The sequence below is a fragment of the Chrysemys picta genome, chromosome 3 (assembly GCF_011386835.1).
Source record: "Chrysemys picta bellii isolate R12L10 chromosome 3, ASM1138683v2, whole genome shotgun sequence".
NCBI lineage: Eukaryota > Metazoa > Chordata > Testudines > Emydidae > Chrysemys > Chrysemys picta.
The window spans coordinates 151,047,538-151,067,366 of record NC_088793.1 but is presented as its reverse complement, the minus strand read 5'-3'; the positions used below and the strand labels follow the sequence as shown (position 1 = coordinate 151,067,366).

Below are 19,829 nucleotides of genomic sequence, written 5' to 3'. Positions count from 1 at the left end.
TACTAACCATTCTCATGGTGTTTTTTCTGATACAGACAGCTGTTCATGGGGAGCTGGGCTTGAGACCACTCAAATGGCAATAAAAGTTTTATAGCTGTGCTGTCAGGGAATGCCTACAGAGCTCACATGAGTAACATGGTTATCCCAAACTTGTAGTAGTAAAAGCTTTCCAGCACCCCACTCCATCCCATAACCTATATTTAGAGTAGCATTTTCCAGGTCCACATCCCAGCCCCAGGATGGAGTTCCACGCTGACTCAGAGGTGTGAAATGCTACCTACATGTTGTTATAACACTAACTGTAGACAGATGAGATGTCTGGAGGGTTTTAAAATATAGATTACTGGGGATTACAGAATGAAACACAAAGTATTTTATAAAATGAACCAGGCAGAGGGTGCATGTGAATAGAGAGTACAGCCTCTCTCACACCTGAGCTTGCCCGTCAGAGGGTACTGGGACCCTTAAATGTTTAATGATTGTTACAGCTGGTTTAAAAATGATGAAAAAATGGCCCCTTTACACATACAAAAATGTTTTTTTTCCCCTGGGTATTTCTTCAATAAAATCTCCAAAAATGATTTTGTTTTTCCCCCTCTTACTCTTTCCCTTTTTCAAAGGTAAATTGGAAAAGAGGAAGTAAATGAGGAAAAGGGGAAGATGATGGGGCAAAATAGAAGGAAATAATTTCTCCCCTCACCCCCCACTTTTCTCACTGAAGATGATTGCTAAAAAGTTTGTCAAAAATATTTAAACAAAAAGTTGTTCCCTCTCTAGATCTATGGAAACCAAAATTATTTTCAAATCTCCAACATACTGAGTGAAAACTATCTTCTTGACCATCTTAATGATTCTATACTTTGAGATGCTTGTATGGAAAGTGCTATAAATACACCAAACATTTGCTAGTAGCTGCTTCTAGACAGTTATATTGAGAATCAATGGGAAATTTCTCCCTGGAGGAGTCCCACTATCATGCTTGAAACACCCCTCCCTCCTGTTCTTGGCTGTGCAGTCTTGGCCTTTTTTACAACACAGAACAGCTCACTGTCATTTGAGACGCTAACTTCAGTCCTTGCTTTCACCCCACAGCCCAGTCTGTGATTCGGCTCAGGTTGGGAGCTGGGGTCTGGATCTTTGCCTGAGATCTAATTATAAAGATGTCCTCTTCCTCTGACAGGGAGTACGTGTTCATTTCTAATCCACTTGGCTCAGTGACCAAACACAATTAACCTAATGCAATTTCCCCGAGATTTATCAGATGGATTAGCCACATGTGACGAGATACACTCCAACTGCCTGCAAGGGCCCTCTCTCTCTAGGGCAGCCTCTAAATCCCCTCTTCATTCTGCTGGGAGGAAGGGAGACAGAAACATCCTTTTCTTATTCTCAGAAATCATGTTCCACATGCAAAAGGTCCCAAACAGCCTGTGCTCACTCTGTATGAAAAGTCACAAACTTCAAGCAATGTGCTATCTCAGCAATTGTCACGTGCAAGAGGCTCACCATCATGTCTTTGCCCCCACTGTTCTGTCAGACAGCTCAGTTCAGATTAATGTAAAGAGAATTCTTTGTTAAGCTGCTAGCACTGCAAAGACCATGAGGGAGATTCCCATACCTGGGCTATTCTTTTTAGGTGACAAATCTGACGAACTGTCCCAGATTGAGGGGTCAATAGAGGTGGCTTTGGAACAAATTGATATTACTGTTTAGTTTAAGTCCCTAGGACCAGATGGTATTCACCCAAGAGTTCTGAAGGAATGCAAGTATGAAATTGTAGAACTACTAACTATGGTATGTAACCTATCACTTAAATCCACTTCCGTATCAGATGACTGAAGGTTGGCTAATGTGATACCAATTTTTAAAAAAGGTTTCAGAAGCGATCTTGACAATTATAGGATGGTAAGCCTAACTTCAGTACCAGGAAAATTGGTTGAAACTATATTTAAAAAAAAAAATTGCCAGACACATAAGTGAACATGATTTGTTGGGGAAGAGTCAACATGGCTTTTGCAAAGGGAAACTATGCTTCACCAATCTACTAGAATTCTCTGAGGGGGTCAACAAGCATGTGGACAAGGGTGATTCAGTGGACATAGTGTACTTGGCCAGATTTTAGAAAGCCTTGACAAGGTTCCCTCACCAAAGGCTCTTAAGCAAAGTAGGTGGTCATAGGAGAAGAAAGAAGGTCCTCATGGATCAATAACTGGTTAAAAGATAGGAAACAAAGGGTAGGAATAAATGGTCAGTTTTCAGAATGGAAAGAGGTAAATAGCTAGGTCCCCAGGGATCTGGGCTGGGACCAGCCCTGTTCAACATATTCATAAGTGATCTGGAAATAAGGGTAAACAGTGAGATGACAAAAGTTTGCAGACAGTTAAGTCCAAAGCTGATTGTGAAGAGTTACAAAGGGATCTCACAAAACTGGGTGACTGAGCAACAAAATGACAGATGAAATTCAATGATGATAAATGCAAAGTAATGCACAATAGAAAACATAATTCCAACTATACATACAAAATGCTGGGGTCTAAATTAATGACTCAGATCTTGGAGGCATTGTGAATAGTTCTTTGAAAGCATCCACTCAATGTGCAGCAGCAGTCAAAAAAAGCGAACAATGTTAGTGTAAGGGGACTGTTGCCCCCTTACTAACATTCAGTGGGGGTGTTTTGGTTGGCTAGCTCCCAGCACTAAAAGATTGGGGAGAGGCCAATGCTCAAGGTCAGCCTCAGAGCCTGATTGCCAGGGCGGGCAGGCTAATCAGGGAATCAGGAGGCCAGGGGGGTCCCCGTCCTCCATGTGAGCTGGAATTGCCTGGGTCAGACAGAGTGGGGCAGAGCTAAGGAGAAAGCAGGGGCCCGGGCTGAGCTGGGGAGCAGAGCCCTGCCAGATCCAGAGTGACCAGAAAAGCAGAGAGCAGGGTCAGACACAGCCCAGGGAGAGAACAGATCCTGTGCTGGGAGCAGAGCTGCAGCTACAGAGCCAGGTGTGGTGAGCAACCGGGACCAGCCAAAGTTAGGGTTACCATACGTCCGGTTTTTCCCGGACATGTCCGGCTTTTCGGCAATCAAACCCCCGTCCGGGGGAAATTGCCAAAAAGCCGAACATGTCCGGGAAGAATACCTTCCGGGCACTTCCCCTCCCGCAGCTGCTCTGCTCCTCCCCTCTCAGACTTTGGCTCTGTTTAAGAGCCAAGCTGCCCCAGCCAGCACTACCGGCTTCGGGCAGTCCCCTTTGCCTCCGGACCCCAGCCGCTGGCCGGGCATTTCTCCTCCCCGGCTCCAGCTGCTCTGCTCCGGCGGCGCAGGGTCCGGAGGCAAGGGGGGCTGCCCGAAGCCGGTAGCGCTGGCTCGGACAGCTTGGCTCTTAAACAGAGCCGAAGTCTGAGAGGGGAGGAGCAGAGCAGCTGGAGCCGGGGAGGAGAAGTGCCCGGCCGGGGGCGCAGGGTCCGGAGGCATAGGGGCTGCCTGAAGCCCGAGTGCTACTGGCTTCATGGTTTGCCGGGCAGCCTCCAGACCCTGCGCCCCCGGCCGGCGCTTCCCCTCCCGGGCTCCAGCTGCGCTGGGGAAGCACCGGCCGGGGGCACAGGGTCTGGAGGCTGCCCGGCAAACCGTAAAGCCGATAGTGCTCGGGCAGCCCTTTTCGCGTGGCTGGGAGGGAGGAGGGGGAGTTAGGGTGGGGACTTTGGGGAAGGGGCGGGGAAAGGGCGGAGTTGGGGCAGGGTAAGGGGCGGGGCTAGGGTCCGTGGAGTGTCCTTTTTTTTTATTTTTTAAATATGGTAACCTTGGGCAAAGGGCCCAGTGCAGAAAGATACCCCCAGCCGAGGGTCCTTGCAGGCCAGACTGGGAGGAGGATCTTAACCCAACGGGGGGCTGACGCTGGGAAGAAGGGTCCCACCACCCAAAGCCCGGAGGTGGGAGTGGCCACCACCATTGCAAGTGTCCAACCCACAGCATCCCTGCAGAACTGCCAGGGCCTGAGAAGGAGACCTGGGACCTACAAGGAACAGACTGTGAAGTGCCCTGATGTCCAGAGATACAGTCTGTGATGTTCCCTGTCACAGAGCAGGGTGATGTGTTTTCCTTTAACCTTTCCCATTTTTCCTTATTTTTTTTTAAATTAATTGTTAATTAAACAACTTGTATTTGCTTTGAATTGTGTGAAATGATCAGTGGGTCAGGGAGGTGCCCAGTGCAGAGAGTACCCCGGAGTGGGGACACCCTAGCCCCTGTCCTAGGCAACCACAGCAGGGTTGGGGGTTGAGGCCCCCCCAAGAATCCTGCGCCCAGCCTTGTTGGGGTTACAAGGACTCTGCCAGACAGGAGAGTGGAAGGGGAGTCCTTGAAGGCAGGGAGGCCTCTGGGTAAAGGAAGTGGGAGCAAGGACTCAGATCCTTTCGCTAGCCCACTTCACTGGGGTAGTGCAGAAGCCAGGAAAGTTCCCCACAATAGCGGGACCATTCCCCCGCTTACATTAGGAAAGGGATAGATAATAAGATAGAAAATATCATAATGCCATTATATAAATCCCTGGTACGCCCACACCTTGAATACTGTGTGCAGTTCTGGTTGCCCATCTCAAATAAAGATCTATTAGAATTGGAAAAGGTACAGAGAAGCACTTAGAGATATAGAACAGCTTCCGAATGAGGGGAGATTAAAAAGATGGACTGTTCAGTTTGGAAAAGACGATTAAGGGGTGGATATGATAGAGGTCTATAAAATCATGACTAGTGTGAGAAAGTGAAAAAGGAAGTATTATTTACTCCTTCACATAACACAAGAACCTGGGGTCACACAATGAAATTGACAGCAGGTTTAAAACAAACCAACAAAAAGAAATACTAATTCACACAACACAGTCAACATGTGGAACTTGGGGGAATGTAGGAAAGAAAAGAAGAGTGAAACTTCGCTTTGAAAAATATTGAAAAGCAAAGGAGGTTCATTACAGCAGCAGAGATGTATTTCCTAAGCTGGTCTGCAGAGCCTACAGCTAGCTATACCATCAGAGAGCAAACCTTGGCTCTGAACATACTGAAGAAGTGTTACATTTTAAGTTGAATCATTGATTTCGCCTTCCCACCAAACAAAGTTAGACTCTCCCAGTGGAAAGAGAAGCCAGCCAACCAGCCTGCCCACCCAAACCTTTAGACCAGCTCTGCTGTATATGCTTTGTGAGATTCCTTCATAAGCAAACTCTCTCATCACTCTTCTCTTCAATAATTTTTCAGTGATGAATTTTTCTATTAAGGCACAGATCGTTGAGAACCTCAGAGATCCCATGGCACCTGTAACTTCTCACAGGCAGAGATTACATTTTACGTTACTGGGTAGGCTATCACATTTATGCCTGACAAGACATTGCCTGTGCAAGGTGGTCAAGAGCTGGTGTGGGATATGCAGATCTGCATATAAATATGGAACTACATCATCTCTTTATTTCTAATTCCACAAGGGGAAGCCTATAGAGTTGATGCTTGTTTATGTTGTACAGAAATGTGGTGAAACGTAAGTAGGCCCCAAAAATCTATTTCCTAAAAATAGGCTTGACAATCAATAGTCAAGTGAGGCTAGGTAAAATATGAGTGAAGTAATAACTCAGACACAAATTAGAGATAAATTAGGGCATAACACCAACACGTGTTTACAACATGACCAGGGGATAACTGGTTTTACAAGCATTTTAAATAAAGTATTAATGTTTTGGAAAAATGCCATCTATATTGATAGTTAATGGTATGGCATGTATGCAAATATAAATTAAGATGTATGCTTGATGTTAAATAGCCAATGAGAAAGCAGAAAATATTTAATTGTGGTAGCAGAAATATAGACATGGTAAAAGATGGATGCAATGTTAATTAAGGTGTGTTATAATTAATTATAAAAGAGGTAACTTGCTAATTTTAGATTAGGCATGCCCACTCGCCATCAATGTCCTGTTAGAGAAAGGATTATACCCAGATTTCCAATTCAGGGACTGATCACCCCTGGATTTTGTCATTTCATTTTAGAGCACCAGTATCTATGCCTGTTTGCTTTAATTATTTTATCTAAATAAAGTCTTTAATTTGATCACTCATGGTGTCATTCACAGTCCTCTGCTAAATTAAGTTATTTTTACTGCCCTAGAGGCTCAAACATCAAAGATTTCAGTTTGGTTTTATTCCTTATTATTAAACTACTAATTAGGAACAAATCAAAAGTTTACAAAGGATGCTAAAAATGTGGTGGCTGCTAATGACCATTGACGTTAGGCTTTCAGTGCCCACAAATCTGATGCTGTTTTGACTCTGTCCCGAAGCCAGCTCACCAACTAAGAATAGACACAAAGAGTTGCAAGACATTCTGAAACACATTGTCGGGGGGGGGGGGGAGAGAATAAAAACCTCTCTTGCTTTGTCAGCAAAACATGCAGGATTCTCATTCTCCTGTTGACTTTATCACCAATTCAGACTGCAGCCATAAAAATGCACACAAATCTAGATTCAGGAACACGAAAAAGAAGGGGAAAGAACGGTGTTGTGGTTAAAGCAGAGAGTCAGGATTCTTGTGTTCTCTATCCAATTCTGTCAAGGATTCTCTGTGGCCTTGGCCAACTCTCCTCACTTTGCCTTGGTGTCCTCATCTATCTAATATGGATCATAATATTTCTCTACCTCACAGGCAGAGCTGGGTGAACAATTCATCTGAGGAATTAAGTCTTTTCTCTATTGGGGAATTATTTTAATTTTTACAAATGTATTCATTGTTTATACTTGTTTGATACTATGCAATCTATGGGTCATTCATAAACTATTGAGTTCATCTACAGCTACAAGCTCAATCTTGGATCTACTGAGCCAGACCCTGCTCTCAGTTACAGCATGCAATTCCATGGAATTCAACATCTATAAATTAGAGCTAATTTAATCCACAACAAATTTCCTCTTAATAGTTTTGTTATCTATCGACTTATCCAAGTAGAGACATGGTCCTCATCACCTTAGTGTTTTATAGTATGCCTACACCAGTGCTGGAGGGTATCATTTACATGACATGCTTGAGTGCTAAAATTAGCTACAGTGGCATGAGCATCAGCATGTCCCTCCCCCCGCCCAACAAAGTATGTACCTGGTGTCTCTCACAGGATCACACTCAGGACAGCTAACCAGTCCCATGCCATTTAGCTAAATTTTTATTTTAGTGCACTAGCTCAATCCACTCTAGTGCAGGTATGTCTAGTCAAGCTGGAAATTACATCTTCCAGCTCCAGTGTAGACATACTCTGAGTATCAGAGATATCAGGGTTGGAGGAAGGAAGAGGTATTAGACTGAACAGCAAGTGTTAACAGAGAGCTAAGTTTCTTCTTGTAGTTCTAACTGGACATGAAATTCTGTTTCTGTTCTGAGCCTAAATTATTGTATGTCTGAGTAAATTCATAGATTCCAAGGCCAGATGAGACCATTGTGAACATCTAGACTGACCTCCTGTATAACACAGGCCATAGAACTTCCCCAAAATAATTCCCAGAACATAGCTTTTAGAAAAGCACCAATCTTGATTTATAAATTGCCAGCGATGGAGAATCCACCACGACCCTTGGTACATTGTTTCAGTGGTTAATTGAGCTCACTTCTAAAAATGTCCACCTTATTTCCAGTCTGAATTTGTCTAGCTTAAGCTTCCAGACATTGGATTGTGTTGTACCTTTCTCTGCTAGAGAAGAGCCCATTATTAAATACTTGTTCCCTATGTAGATATTCATAGGCTGTAATCAAGTCATCCCTTAAACTTTCTCTTTGTTACACTAAATAGATTGAGCTCTTTGAATTCATGGTCACTATAAGGCAGGTTTTCCAATCCTTTAATAATTCTCATAGCTCTTTCTGAACCCTCTCCAATTTACCAACATCCTTCTTGAATGGTGAGCACCAGAACTGGACAAAGTATTCCAGCAGCAGTCACACAAGTGGCAAATAGAGAGGTAAAATAACCTCTCTGTCCCCACTGAAGAATCCCCTGCTTATGCATCCCAGGATCGCATTAGCTTTTTTGGCCAGTGTCACACTGGGAGCTCATGTTCAGCTGATATTCCACCACAACCCCAATTCTTTTCAGTCACTGCTTCCCAGGACAGGATGAAGGACTCCAAGTATGGCCTACAGTCTTTGTTCCTAGATGTAGGTTCACATTTAGGCATATTAAAAACACACTATTTGCATGTGCCCAGTTTACCAAGCAATCCAGATTGCCCTGAATCAGTGACCTGTCCTCTTCATAATTTACCACTCCCCCAATTTGTGTGTCATTTGCAAACTATGAGTAATGATTTTAAGTTTTCTTTCAGTCATTGATAAAAATGTTAAATAGTGTAGGGCTAAGAACCAATCCTGGTGGGACCCCACGGGAAAAACACCCACTCGATGATTCCCCATTTACAATTACATTTTGAGACCTAGCCATTAGCCAGTTTTTAATCCATTTAGTATGTGCCATGTTAATTTTATCTCCTAGTTTTCAATCAAAATGTCATGCAGTACCAAGTCAAACACCTTGTCTAAGTGTGTTACATCAATACTATTACCTTTATCAACCAAACTTGTATTCTCACCAAAAAACGCAGGTCTTGCCACCACCCCAACGTCTATGGATCAAATTTTGATGTCACTTACAGGTGTTGGAGTCAATGGGATTGCATTGCTTCAAATGAGAGACGTTTATCAAAATTCATCCCTAGCCTTCTCCCTTCCCCTCACTGTCATCACCACCACTATTTTTCCAGTTATCCAACCTTGGTATTCTTTCCAAATCTTCTATTTCTTTCTCATATCAGAGTCCTTGCTCTGCTACCAGAACCATTTTCCTTTCCCTCAGTTTGCATCCAGTTTACCCACTTCTTCAATCTCACCATTTTCTTTACATAAAATTCAAGTTTTCTCCATTTTTAGGTTCTCCAAAAGGCCACCCTGATCTCCAGCACGGTCCTCAGCTCCTCTTAAACCTTCTCCCATTCTTTGTTTCACTAAGCTTATTTTCTGACTTCTCTTTTTAACCTTCATCTCACTCCAGTCTTCTTAATTTCTTTCTTGCCAAGGCTTACGTCTAGAATAGCTTCCAATTCCCACTTAAATGCACCTCAAACTCCAGCACTCCCCTCTCTCTCTCAAAAAAGACGCCTCTGAAAACTGACCTATTCCATAACACAATCTGTAAAGGCTGCACCCCACTCTACATTTGTTCTCTTTTTATTGTATCACACTCTATTGTCCCAGCTGGTGCCCTCAAGTTGCAAGTCCTCCAGGGGAGGGACGGTGTTACATATTTAACCCAGCTAAGTTACTGTACAGTGCCATGTAGACTTATGGTGCTACACAAATAATAAAAACCAGTAGGTCACCAGAATATAATCACCCAAGCTGGAATTCGGCCAGGACATTGGGTTTCACACTCTTACAATGACAAGTTTGTTTGGGGCAGAGTTTAGCCATGTCCACCAGTCCCGTGTGAAGTTAGTTTATATAATGGCTGGAAATAGAGAGCTTTACGCCTTGTGAAATAATGGGATACATGGAATGGTTTTCACAACCACATATGTGGCAGCAGTAACTTCACTAGATGGGTAACATGGCACATTGTTCTCTTGCAAGTCTCTGATTAGGGGAGGCCTCTGGGAACCAGCCTACCCAAAAAAAAAAAAAAAAAAAAACACCCACCCAGAAAAAAATCCCACTGATTTCACAAGTGCTGTCCAAGGGCCAGTCAGAAGCAAGGCCAGTCACTCCACCACATAGTCAGACCCGCTCCTCGATCCCCAGACATTTGCACAGTCACAAATGATCCCCTACCCAGAATGTTATTTTTAGGACTGTCCAAAGAATACATTGTAACATTATGGCCATGATAGTCTCCACACTTCAATCAATCTTGCAGCGACATCCAGAAGGATGTTGTGCTTGCAATTCAATGTGTCTCTTTGCTATTCAATCGGGCTAGTCTAAGCCGCCTCTCCTGCAAGCCATAAATCAAAGTAGTCTAGCTTTGCTCAGCTCCACTAGTTTCCTATACCTCCTTCATATGGCACTATAATGCCCAGTCAAGCAATTTTACCAAAGAGAGTGAAGGAAACAACTGGCCCTAGGGGGCTAGAGTGGGTTATGAAGCCTTTCACTTGCTATAATGAATTTGTGCGCTAAAGACAAGACAACATTGCTGAATAAATCTCACACACACACACACACACACACACACACACACACACAGCCAGGACTAGAGCCCTGCTCCTTCAGCCCCAAACACACTGGACCCTACCACTTCCAGTGAAGTCAGCTATCGGAGGTCTACAGTGGTATCACTTACAAACGTACATGCAATTGCAATTACACCATATAGTGATTGATCTCACGGGTTTGGTTCTGGCCCACGTTAGTATGGTCTGTCAAAACAACCTTAACCAACCATCTCAGGAGAAAAGCCAAGGATCGAATGGGTCTGCAAAACTGGCAGGGTGCAGTGCAGTGGAAGCTTGTCATGCTGCTGTCCTTGTTGTACTTCCATTGTGCAGAAAGGAAGTCAGTCTCAAGGCTGGCCAATCCTGATCTTTCACCAGCACCAACAAACATGGCCTTTTAAAGAATGAACGAGCAGAGCCCTGTTCCCAAGAGTCTCCCTGTCTTGTCTGATTCATCTCGCTCTTTCCATGCGATCACTGTCCAAATATTTCCAGATGTGATGCAACTATTTTGCAAAGGGATTTGGGAATCAAGATTGTATTCATTTGCTATCCTGGGTGCTTGAATCTTCCAGACAACATAAGCCACTGAGGGAATTAGGGCTTTATGCTGGGAGAAGGAACATTTTGTAAGAATTGCCCATGTGCTCCAAAAACAAACAAACAAACGGTAGCGCTCCAGTTATATCTTCCCAAACGCCAACCCCTTCCATGTGAATTGTTGCTTTCTTTTCCAGACAATTATCAGAAGAATGTTTCATCCTTTTATACAATGTTATCCTTGCTTGACAGTGCTGTATTCCCATTCCAGTTCTAGATCCAGAATCAGTACTTCTTTAACAGCTCAGTAAAGACAGGTCTACACAGGCGATTTGCCCCAATTACAGCCATTGATAGCCAGCCACACATGTAGCTGCACCAGTTCATTCTCCAGTGTAGTCAGGCAAGTCTATTTGCCCCAGTGGTGCCTACCTTGATTTCAAGCACAAGCATGCTCCACTGGTGCAAATAGCAGTTTTGCCTTTCTACCCTGACAGTTGTAGCCAGGGCAAGACCCCAATGTAAACAAGGCCTAAATTGCTATCTCCTTGTATGGTTGGTGCAGTATACTAATAGCTAGTGTTCTACAATGCCCCATGGAAAAGATGGGTCCAATTTGAGATCCCATTGCTTTCCCATTCTGGAATCACTGAGGGCTGAGTATGCTTCTGATGACCATTTGCAGAACTAAGAGCATGTCTACATTGCAGTTAAACACCCATGGCTGGCCAGCATCAGCTGACTCGGGCTCATGGGGCTTGGGCAGTGGATCTGTTTAGCTGTGATGTGTACATTCAGGCTCGGGCTGGAGCCGGGGCTCTCAGAACCTGTGACGGGAGAGGATCCCAGAGCCTGGGCTCCAGCCTAAGCCCTAACATCTCCACCACAATTAAACAGCCTCGCAGTCAGAGACCAAGTCAGCTGACACGGGCCAGCTGCAGGTATTTAAATTGCAATGTAGACATACCCTAAGTTTAAAAAGTTGGTGGGTTCAGTTCAGTTCTTAGCACACAGGTATCTACTCTAAAAAAATCCATTAGCATGAATGATACTACTTGGCAGTCATAGGCAGTTTAAACCAAATGTATCAAGAATTAAACATAAATGGACACAAATCAGACATCAAGAATTGTAACATTCAAAAACCAGTAGGAGGGCACTTCAATCTCCTTGGACACTCAACAGACTTAAAAGTTGCCATTCTTCAACAAAAAAAACTTCAAAAACAGACTTCAACGAAAAATTGCAGAACTGGAATGAATTTGCAAACTTGACACCATCCAATTAGGCCTGAATAAAGACTGGGAGTGGCTGGGTCACTACAAAAAATAATAATTTTCCCTCTGTTGATATTCACCCCTTCTTGTCAGCTGCTGGGAATGGGCCAATTCAATCCACTTTGATTGAATTGGCCTCATTAGCACTGCCCCCCGCACTTGGTAAGGCAACTCCCATCTCTTCATGTGCTGTATATTTATCTGCATACTGCATTTTCCACTCCATGCATCTTATGAAGTGGATTATATCCCAGGAAAGTTTATGCCCAAATAAATTGGTTAGTCTCTAAGTTGCCACAAGGACTCCTCGTTGTTTTTACTGATACAGACTAACACGGCTACCCCTCTGAAACCTGAACACGTCTTGAGACTCTGAATTTCTCTCTTGGTCCTAGTGATGGTTCCTCTAAATCAAAGTTGAGACACATTGACAGGGTGAGATACCACCCACATTATACCTGTTTCAAGATAAAATGGAGGACTTCAGACTACAGGGCTGTCAATTTGGCACCAGTATTATATTCACTTTAAAAAGTGAAATTAAAAAGAGATCAAACAGTATTTTATTCCAGCATTTTTATTTTCATTACGCATTTTGACAAGGGCTAATCTGGGTTCAATGCTCTGAAACCTCAACATTACGTAAGTAGGTTTGCACTTTGAGCCAGCAACTTGGTGAAAATGTTGAACTTTTAACCTAATGTGTCTTCATGAAGACTGGATGGCTGAAGTAAGTCTTGCCTGATGGATTGTTGGTTGTTTTCGGTGTGCATTTTTAAGTAGTATCCAGATAAGATATATTTTCTGGCTGCCCTGATACTTTCAGGGGCAGGAGATTACAGACCAACACTGAGGAGCTGGTTACAGACCCTGGACTTGTATCCTTGGGTTTTGGGGCCAGTGAGAGTGGTTATGTGGCTACACTAGGGTGAACTATGCCCTTAGTCTATGGTGAGAGTGTTCAGAATGACACTGGTGCTGACTAGGAGGATCTGAAAATAAATTGTGTTGCCTGTGAAAAGTCTGCCACTGCTTGCATGAGCAGTGGCTGCCTTTGACAGATACCGTGCTGCACACAACCCATTACTAAGATCAGAGAAGGGGAAAAGCAAGCCCTGGAATATCTGGGAAATGTACACCTGAGTCCAAGCTACACAGATTACTTGTCCCCTCCTTATACAATGCAACTGTGGGGAATCTATCTTACAAAGTGATGAGTGCCCTTAGTCCACATTGCCTAGAGCATATGCATGGCCCTTACGTGTGTGGTGCATGTATATCCCATACCAACAGCTTTGTTTTACTACTAGGTCTGTCAGTTTTAAGGAATAGCCTGCCTTCAATTCATGACAAGATGTCATAGCTGCAGAGAGCTTTTGTGGTTCATGAAGATTTGTGGTAGGAATAAAGTTTAAGAAGTAAAACATGTCTGGATAAAGGTTTTTTAGATCTGTGACTGACCAACAACCTGCGTTTTCCCAAATACAGGCCAGCTGATCATCTCAGGGATCCCTTATCCTGAGGAAGCAGCAGGAAGGTAACATGCAATATACACTCAGTACCTGTCTCCTGATTCATCAGTGGCCACAGCACCTTGATAGCATGCCCAAAAGTGGATCAGATATTTCCAGCTGCTGCCCCCAAAGTAGCATACATCTTGCAAGACAGATTCAAACTCTGATTCCTGTCAGCCAACTCAGTGATACAGGGCCGAATGAAGTCCACCACTTTCTATCTTGTTCCAGCTTCGTGGCATCGTTAACCTTTAAACCTTTTTGTTCTATGTCCTTTTTTGCCATGTCTATCCAATGCATCCTTAGTCTTCCTCTTTCTAGTTCCTTGCACTCCGGTATTATCGTCATGTCTGGTATCCTTTCCAGGTTCATTCTTGATACATGTCCAAACCATTGCAGTCATCTTTCTCAAATCTTCTGCAACTATTTTCTTATCACTTCAGTTTTTATTCTCTGCAGTCTTGAAACTCTCAGGATTTCCCTCAGTCAGTTTATATTTGAGGTATTTTGTTCCATGGCTTTCCTCAGACTCTAGCATTCCCATCCATACAGCAGTATCAGCATGATCAAGATGTCTTTAGCCTTCCAGATCATGCAGAGCAGTGTCCAATTTTTCTTTTTATGCCACCTTCACAATTCCCATTCTTTGATACTAGTCTCCAAGGTACACAACATTTTCCCAATTACTCTAGCTCTGTGTCTGTTTGATTTTTTCCTTTCTCTGGTCTTCAAATTGCCAAATTTTGTCTTCTCTATACTGATCTTCAATCAGAATTTCCTGCTTTCCCAGTCTATCTTGCCAGTTAGTCTCCATAAATCCTGCTTGGTCAATGCTGTGAGGTCACTATCATCTGTGAATCTAAGGTTACGCACTGTCCTATCACATAACATGACTCCTCTTTATCTCCCAGTGCTACAGCCATTTCAGCCATTACCGAGCTGAACAAATCTGGCGATAGCATACATCATCGCTTTCATATGGTCATCTGGAACCATTCCGTCAGCTTCTTATCTACTCTCACTGCACTTATTGACTTGCTGTAGAGGTCATCCATCAGCTTGAACAAAGAATAAGTGATGGAAAGAATATTTTGAAGAGCTGTACAATGTGAAGAACACAGTAGACGAAGTGATCCTGGAGAAACTTCCCAGTACAAACAAGGGAGGGCAGATGCCAGAATTCTTAGAAGAAAAGATCTCTCCAGAAAGTTTGAAAAAGAAAAAGGTACTGGAAAGTGGCACCCTAACCACAAAGCTGCTGCAAGGAAGATGTGGTAAAGGGGATCCATAAGCTAGTCAACAAGATTTACAAACAAGTGTTAAATGAGTGCAGGAAAGCAATAATAGTACTGATCCATAAAAAAGGGGATAAGAATGAGTGCAAGAATTACAGAGGAATCTGCTTATTGAATCTGCTGGGGAAAGCATTCATTAAGACGTTGCAGAGAAGAATTAAGACATCTGCAGAAGCAGTGCTTGTAGAGAAACAGGCCAGATTTAGACCAGAACGAAGTTCAATAGATCAGTTATTTGTGATAAGACATCAGAAAGTACATAGATCACAACCAAACCTGTTACAACAACCTTATAGATGTCAGACAGGCTTTTGATAGCATTTGGCAGAAAGAGTTTAGCAAGTTAAGAGATTCAAACACGGCACCAGTCAGATATCAAGAGAGTTTATTTCCAGTCCCCCCACTTCTGCCACACACAAATTGTTTATCAGCCAGCTGATCCAGGCATGTTCATTTCCATAATGTTCCATTAGGACTTCAGAAGATGAGCTGCTTCATGCAACTAATGCAGCACCCTGCCCACTGTTAGATGTGGAAACATCCTATGGTAAGAATAACCCTCTAGTAATTTTCCTCTCCTGCTTCTTCTGTTATATTCTATTTGAAGCTCCCCTCCTTTCCTTTTAGTGCTGCAAACAACTTTTCTGCATCATCTCCTGGCTTTGCAACATGGGATCATCTCACCTTTCCCTCGGCTTTTGTACAGCAGGAAATGGTCTGCCAGGCTTCATATGTCTGTATCCAAGTCATCACCTAAAACAGCTTCTTTTGCCGCATTCTTCACAAGTCCATGTAGAGTTTGCTAGAGTGCTACTGAAGCTGTGTGTTCATGTACAGGACAAGTACAGCTCAGATAGCAGCAGGGCAAGCTTCCCCTCTGCCCCCCAGAACTGGCAGCAACATTATGGCAGGTTGGCACCAATGTAGATGTGAACAAAGCTGGCCCACCGCCTGGAGGGGTAAGAGAGCAGCTCTGTCTTTATGGCCTGTTCATTTCTTGGCTTTTCTGCAGACTCTGCTAAATAGGGTCAATGATGGGAGTGGAATGTGTGATACAAGACCACTCCCTGCCTGCTACAAAAGGGAGATAAGGCTGTCGCTGACTTTTACTGGTCAGGCAGTAGAAAAACCTAACCTGCAACACAAGATTTGCACTGTTAGGTTATTGCACTATGCCACCATGTAACATCTTAAATAAGTTTAATGACGCTGGGAGCCTCCTGAAAGAGACATTAGGGCTGATTTTTGGGGTTGCTGAGTGCCAACAAGTCAGGTGAAGTCAGTTGGAGATGCAGGCTCTTAGCACAGCTAACAAATCAATTCCCATGTGTATCAGAATAGATGGCAAACCTAGACAGAGATCACCAACATACTTTACATGAACTTCCAGTCAGCCACTCAATCATAACAACCTTTGGTCGCTTGTTTGACTACAGTCCAGGAACAGAGGTGGAAAGGCTCTCCCCCCCCCATCCCACCCAGTCCCTACGTGCTGCTTCTGTCATAGAAGCGTGTGTCATAAAAAAGGAGTCTATCCTCCTGAGCTCCACTGCTTACAATGGAGAAGCTGACCACTGAGATACGTCTCTACTTCCCAACACCTACAAAGTGGGGAAACTAGACTGTGGCTTATGCAAACGCTGATCCACCAGTGAGCTGCTCTTGTGGGTGACCTCTTCCAGAAGCTGAAAGTCTCCAATTGCTTGTGCTATCCACAGCCTGTTCTCAATAAATACAGCTCACATGCATGTGATCTAACCACATGACTATCAGCAGGAAAAACTCAGAGCTCTGGGTTCAAACCACTACTGCTATTTAACCATATTGGACTCCAGTGAGGTCACCCCAACAGAATTAACCTGCCAGATCAGGTGGTTTAAATTCATTGTCTGAATGGATTTTTTAAATGTTTTTCTCAGCAGGAAAATTGACTCAGAAGAAAAGGCTCCTCTGGAAGGAGTGCTAAGACGCAGCTGGGATATCCTGTTCATGCTGAGATTTCAAAAATGGGATCAGAGATTGTATCATGGACAATGATTTCCTGCTCTCCTGAAAGGTCCTACTCTAGAGAAAAGCGATTTATCTCCTGCAGAGCCTCCTGATGACAGCACTGATTCACCCTAATCCCCAGAGAGTATTTCATGAATAGACAGATATAGTACAGCATATTCCCACAACTAAGGAGTTCCCCCACCTCTACTCTGATTGCTAATGTACCCCAACACCCTACCACTTGCTTCCCAGCAGTCACCCTGTGGGAAGAGTCCTCACAAGGGGTGATCCCCATATTAGTCCAAGAAACTGCTGTGTAAAAGTGAGGGTGACATAACAGAGCCCTAGTTAAACAAGAATAATGTGTACAAGTATTGAGATTGGCCCCTTGGAGAGATGGAGCTTTGACACTTCCATTTAAAAATCAGAGAAAGCAACCCTGACAGCACCTTGGAAATGAGATCTCAGCCTTCCTAAATGATCACTCTGGCCCCAGGAAAGTGTTTCTCTGAGTTAGAAAAAGTATCTCTAAGGACTGAGGCTTGAGTTTAAGTTACTAAATATTTGAACCCAAGGAAGCCATTTATCACGGGGACTAGAGCAAAGGGCAATATGGGAAGATCAACTTTTTGGATGGAAGGCTGATATCCTCTGTGGGGATATTATAGCAGGGCTTGTGTTGTGGAAGGGCTTCGGTGTGGTGGCAATGCGAGTGGATCAACCAACCCGTGGCTCAAACCAGGAAATGACCTCATGCTTTTGCAAGAAGATCTTCAAATATTTAGGCTGAGATGACCTCAGAGGGAATTGATCTCCATTTCTTATCAGAGACCAGAGGTCTTCAAAGCTAGGTCCTGTAGGGAGGGAATGTTTTCCTGCCATGGCCAGGGATCCCAGAAAATAGACGCTCTGTAGGTTCCGGTGATGGAGGAGGGGTCGGCAAAGAACCTATAATTTCTCCTCATCTCCCAAAATAGATCTGGGAGATGTTGCTCAAAAAATGTGGTTCACAGTTCAACGGCAGTAATTTCAGGATGAAATGGAGTTGCAGGTTGTAATACGTCTAGCTTTTGGCGCTCAGATGAACAGACCAGCAAAGGCTTCCTCTATACACTCACCTCTCCGCAGGTACGTGAGACTCCCACTAAGCCTGACAGATGTAGATGCCTCCTGGGACAAAAAAGCTTACCAAGCCATTTATTTCTGGTATATGGCCTTCGATTGTACCAGGCATTTGGGCCCAATTTCTTTATCCCACAAAGAGGGTGGGAAATGCTTTTACAAGGATGAAAGTATTCCCTGTATTCCTGAGCACACTCTGCAACAACCAAAGCAGAGATCCCACCACCACCACCCAGAACCTGCAGAATCTATCCTAGTTATACACAAATCACAGCACAGGCTAGGGCACCAGTCCCCTCCTAAACTGGCAGGTCTTTTCCAGTCCAAGCCATTTCTCCACCCCAAAAGGAAAAGCAGCAAGACAAAAGGAAAAGCAGCAAGACAAAAGGAACTAGTACTGAGACTAAGCACAGAGGGGATGGCAGCTTTTTCTCCTGTTCAGAGAAGGGCTCTGTTAAGAATTAGCTATGTCTACATAAAATGCTCGCTCTTTGTTGGCCCTAAAACGATATCCTTTGCCTTAATTTAGCAGAACTCAATGAAAGGGAGACCCAACTAAGGGGAGTCTCGCATGCTGGGGCAGAAGATACTGGGCATGTTTAGTCAATGCCATGTAGCTCTCTTTGCTAGAATGGATGCTCTCAATAAAACTTCTCAACCTTAGTCTTGAGTAACTCCATTTAAGTTGCTGGGCATAGACTGATGTGAGAGAAGAATGAAGCCCTGCATGTCAGGGTATGTCTACATAGCAAAAGCTGGCCACTGGCAGGCCTATCCAAGCTAGTTTGAATCCAGCTAGCAGGGGTCACAATAGCAGTGAAGACGGCATAGTGTGGGCTTCAGAGCAGGCTAGCAAGCAGAGTACATAGCCAGGGTCCATGCCGAGTTTGTACCACTCACACTGCACTGTCTTCAGTAGTATTGTTACGCACACTAGCTGCATTCAAGCTAACTCAGGTAGGCTAGCCCACGTCCAGGTTTTGCTGTGCAGACATACCGTTAGAAGGCTCCAACTACACTAGCCCCAAGAGAGGTCTCATTGTAGAGTCTCTCTCCAAGTCACTGATTTTTCAGCCCTTTGCAAATGGCAGTGCAATCTGCTTACCTCAATCAGGAGAGCAAAGCAAGCCAAGGTCACTGGAAAGCTTCTGTAACTCAGCCAATCACCAGATGGGTTCAGGCCTTCTCACCCCACCAAATCAGGGTTTTCACTATGCCCTCCCCGCACTGCAATAATCTTCAGCCTTATCTGAGCGAGGGACTGTGTGTAGGGACAGGAACGACAGCTCTACCGTTTTCACACACGTTTCCCTATCCCAAAGCCTTCCAGGAGAGGATGTTTTATGCTGCGCTACCTGAGCAGCGCTCATGTCAGAGAGGGGAAAGAACATGTCAAGGGATAGTGGGAAGCAATTTAAGACACTCAGGTTTTCTCCCCATTAACTGCAGGACCTCTTGGGGTCTGTTGGTGTTCTATGGGTATCACTCATTTAGCTAGTTTTAAAAAGCTCTCTCATGCACTCTCCCCCTTATATCTCACTCTATACATGGATTTTGTCCCCCCCCCTGAAAAAAAGCCCCAGGGACTGGAAAATGAAATCCATGCTACCAGCCTAGCGCTCCTCAAGCAAGCCCTACACAAACAAACCAGTGTCTGCAGGCCACATTCACGAGCAAGCCTACCACAACCAACCAGCTCCAGAGCTAGACATCCGCAATCCTAGAACATATCCGCATTCACAATCTGGCATGCTCGCCAGCAGACCAACAAGAAAATAGTGTGCTTGTGTGGAAAATGAAGAGTGTTGGTCAGCAAAGCTCCCAAGGCGTCAGTTACAAATATCCGTGAGTAGATACATGCATTTAAAGG

The 19,829-nt window shown here is 44.1% G+C and overlaps 1 protein-coding gene and 1 long non-coding RNA gene across 14 annotated transcripts in view; one reads left to right on the top strand and one right to left on the bottom strand.

The window, feature by feature from the left end:
- Positions 1-18,987, top strand: part of LOC112060523 (uncharacterized) — a 48,125-nt gene extending 29,138 nt beyond the window's left edge. The window contains exons 2-3 of the long non-coding RNA XR_002889825.3: positions 13,525-13,573; positions 16,765-18,987. This is a non-coding gene — a long non-coding RNA (uncharacterized LOC112060523). The remainder of the gene's footprint in view (positions 1-13,524; positions 13,574-16,764) is intronic.
- The window catches only part of DAAM2 (dishevelled associated activator of morphogenesis 2), a 243,033-nt gene that overhangs the window by 148,807 nt on the left and 74,397 nt on the right, over positions 1-19,829 (bottom strand). The gene's annotated exons all lie outside the window — the stretch shown is intronic.